General features: G+C 39.4%; 1 pseudogene; it reads left to right on the forward strand.

Annotated features, from left to right (window-relative positions):
- The first annotated feature begins 305 nt into the window (after nucleotides 1–305).
- LOC101844877 lies at nucleotides 306–3781 on the forward strand (annotated as a pseudogene).
- The last annotated feature ends 624 nt before the right edge of the window (nucleotides 3782–4405 follow it).

A 4405-nucleotide genomic window follows, 5' to 3' on the forward strand; every position in this document is an offset into this window, starting at 1 on the left:
CCTGGGTAAGCTGCTCAAAGTGCATATAGCCCTTCTCTGCACTACTGTCTTTCCTAACATATTGCCAGGGAGACACAAGGAGCTACTTTGGGAAACTCTGCTCTAGCCAGTTATCTCTCTAGGAAATCAACTCTTTTTAACTTGCTAAATTAAGTACAAGTTAAGCTGAAAGGAAGGTAAAAATGAATGAAATTGGAGAAATGCAGAGCAAAGTATACATCTGGATGGTAAAAATAACATCTAAGCAGATGGGAGCAATGGTGGTTTCAAACTGCCTCTGAGTACTCACAAGGAGACCTTGGGCAATGACAGACAGCCTAGAAACCCCTATGAAAGTGAAGGTTTATTCAATGGTAATTTCCTAATGAGGTAGAAAATTATCTAGTAACTACTTATGTTTTGAGCCCTCAGACACTGCCAGGGAGGGAGCAGGAACTCCAATCTCCTCCTGTGAATTATTCCTGAAATGGCTTTGGGATTGCACTGTCCATCTGCAAGGCTGACACTGCAGGAAAGGCTGCCGGCATTGGTCTGGACTAGGGCTGCAGGGGACACCTCAGAGAAGTCCCAGATTAGCACTCCTCAGCCATAAAATGGGAAAGCACTAGCCCCTCAAAACAGCCAGAAATCATATGAATCACTCTTAGGGATTTACAGAGATTAGCAGATACACCAGACAAGTTTTTCTCCTTAAAGGGTGTGAATTGGTTTTATATTTAGACTGTTTAAGAAGACAGGGGAAAGAAATGTAAACAAAGTTCATGGGAGGCTTAACATACCCTGCAATACAGGAAGGCTGGAGACCATCCTGTGATGATTTTTCTCAGCTGCACTGTTGATCTCATTCAGAAAAAATCCATTATTTAATATGTGGCAGAGTCCATTCATGAGAAATAACCATAACATGAATGGTTTACTTAATGCAATATGTAATTATTTCTATTTATAATATGTAGCTCAAACTGTACTTCTCAAACTTTACTATGAATTAACACTATATTTCTGAATAAATAAAAAGAAATAGCAAATAAATCTAGTTTATCAACATGGAAGAAGCTGTTTTTGCTATTATTCCTATCATATGTAACATTTTTAGAGTCTCAGTAGAACACAGCACTTTCTACAGAGCCCCAGTAGTGAAGATTTGAATGTCCTTTATTTCTAAGAATGGCCAGCTAAATTCCTTCATGGGTCACAGTAACTGGGAGTGTTCATTATTGCAGTGCAAACAAAAGTTGCTGTTTTCAATTTTGATCTCACTGGAACCTCCCTAATACAATAAATCAAAAGAAAAAAATAAGAGGGATCCACAGTGCACTATTCAGTCCTCATCACAGATGTTTCTGCTTAAAAGCAAAACAGAACAAAAAAAAACATTTGCTTTTACTGTTATCTGTGTTTTGCCTGCAAGGACGTACATATACCATGTGTGTACAGTCCCCTTAGAGGACAGAGAGAGTATTGGATCCCCTAAAACAGGAGTAACAGACACTTGTGAGACAGTATATGTGTGCTGGGAATCAAATTTGAGTCCTCAGCAAGAGCAACAAGTGCCCTTCAATGCTAAGGTATCTCTCCAGTCCCAGGTGACAATTAGTGCAGATATCCACAACTGGTCAATCAGTAGAGAATAAGAGATATCTGTGTACTCAGCCCTAAACAGAAAATTGATACTGCACCCTCACCCTCAAGGCTTAGAGATCTATATGGAAGAGGGACCAGAAAGGGCATAGGAACCAGAGGTGGTAGATGCTTTCACACAGGGCAGATGTATATACCAACTCATAGAAACCTGGACAGCATGCACAAGACCTCCACACACTCAAACCAGACAAAATCCCAACATGGAAGAGAGGAACTGGGCATGAAGACCCATCCCTGACTGAAGAGTTATTGGTATTTGATTGCTGCTGGGAGCAGGAGACTCAGTTTTTGTTGATGGTGTGACCCTTGGTATATTAACAACATCCCAGGTTCAGGCCTTATTGTGGGATATCCACCAGAGAAGACTGCTCAGATATGAGTTTAAGCCCACAGAAGTCTCTATTAGCCAGCTAGCATCTACAATGGGTGTTTATGATCTCAGTGAAGTCCTGAGCCTTTCTCAGGGTGCATTTTAAAGCATGAAACCATATTTCAGTTAATAAGAACAGTTATCCAAAAGTGTAACTATAGGAGCCAAAAAGCAAAGCTAGTATGTTTAGAGACTTTCCTAGAACTATGGACTTTAATGGATTGGGTCTTTGTTTTCATTTTGGCAGGAGGTATTGTTTATGTGTTGAATTTTATGACCTAAATGGTGTACTTCCATCATGGAGTCAGTTGTGCTAAGTTCTGGTGACCTACTAACATCTGTAGCCCTATTATAGCCCCAGATGCAGATAGCCAATAAATGAGATTCAGTAGGAGAGAGAAAGTGAGACGCAGACAAAGACAGAGTGACAGAGAGAAAATGAAGTTGGGTGGGTAAGACGATGAGGAAGAATCTGTGTGAAGATGGGGAAGACATTGAATTCCTTTCAGAACTAATAAAAACATTATAAAAAGATAAATAGGTTCTATCTTAGTCAGTGTTATATTACTATAAAGAGACACCATGACCAAGACATATCTTATAAAAGAAATTATTTAAATGGGGACTTGCTGACAGTTTCAGAATTTAGTTCATTATTGTCATGGTAAGGAGCATAGTGGCACATGGGGAGACATAGTGCTGGAGAAATTGAGAGGTCTATATTTATCTATATCTATATAGAATATAAGTATTCTATATCAGTGGAAAAAGAGAGATACTGCACCTCAACAGACCCAGCAAGTCCAGCAGCAGGCAGTCCAAAATAGAAATCACAATGCAAAGAAAAAGAAGATGGCTGACAAAATCCTATCTCAAAGGATTAGGGAATTTGTACCAGAATCACAGGCCTGTGTGGATTTCCTGGCTTTTGAAAGGAAACTGGACCAGATTATTATGAGGAAATGGCTAGATATCCAGGAGGCCTTAAAACATCCATCAAGCAAAAAACGGAAGCTGCTAATTTTCATTTCTAACACTTTCAATCCGGCTAAGTCAGATACAGAGGATGGGGAAGGGACTGTGGCTTCCTGGGAGCTCAGGGTAGAAGGATGTCTCCTGGAGGATTCAGCCTTGTCCAAATACAATGCTACCAAGCAAAAGAGAAAGTTCTCTTCCTTTTTTAAGTCTTTGGTGATCTAACTGGACAAAGACCTCTATGGGCCAGACAACCACCTGGTAGAAGGCACAGGACCGTCACTATCCAGGAGATCGATGGCTTCCAGGTGAAGTGACCAGGAGATGTGAATGTGTGGTGCACTGTCCTGCTGATGCTGGATTACCAGCCCCACCAGTTTAAATTAGACCCTTGCCTGGCTTGACTCTAGGGCATCCATACCGAGACACGTCCAGTGATCATCCAAGCACTGTGGCAATATAAAAACACACAAGCTCAGGGACCCTCATGAGTGAGAGTTTGTTATCTGTGACAAGTACCTCCAGCAGGTCTTTGAATCTCAACAGATGAAGTTTTCAGAGACACCTCAGCAGCTCCATGCCTTGCTTATGCCACCAGAACCCATCATTATTAATCACATCATCAGTGTTGACCCTGAGAGAACAGGTCACCAAGAGGACATTACAATTCTAATCATATATGCCCTCAACACAGATGCAGACAATTTCATAAAACAACTACATATTTACCTAATCATAACAGCCATGGACAGCTTCAAAACCCCACTATCATTCCCTTATAAGTCTTCCTAATGAAAACAAAACAGGAAGATATGTGAATTAAATGATATCATAGAAAAATGAACGAAACCAACACTTACAGAACATTCCACCCAAACATCACATGTCCTTCTCATCAGCCCATATAACATTCTCGAAAATAGTAACATATTAGGATGCAAAGTTTTAAAAAAGAAAACATTGAGATAATTTTTTTCTATCTGATAACAATGGAATAGAATTATAATTCAACAGCAAGAATAACATACACAAACTCACTGAGATTAAATAACACCCTATTGAATGACTAATAGATCATTGAGAAACTCAAGAAGGAACCCTCAAAGTTACTAGAATTCAATGATCATGAAAACATACATATCAAAATCTGTGGGATACAAAGAGCTCTGGTTTCATTTCTGCTTCTATGATAAAATAGCCAAGGCCAGGTGTGATGGAACATGTCTTCAATTCCAGTACTCAGGAGGCAGAAGCAAATAGATTGCTGTGACTTTGAGGTCAGTAACAAATATAAAAAGAAAGAAAGCAGAGAAACAATACCATTCATAGTTGTAAATCAATAAATAAATACACAAATTAACCCTAAACAGGGAAATGAAAAACCTTAAAACATTTAAGAAATAAACTGAAGAAGAC

The sequence above is a fragment of the Mesocricetus auratus genome, unplaced genomic scaffold, assembly GCF_017639785.1.
Source record: "Mesocricetus auratus isolate SY011 unplaced genomic scaffold, BCM_Maur_2.0 Super-Scaffold_6730, whole genome shotgun sequence".
Lineage (NCBI taxonomy): Eukaryota > Metazoa > Chordata > Mammalia > Rodentia > Cricetidae > Mesocricetus > Mesocricetus auratus.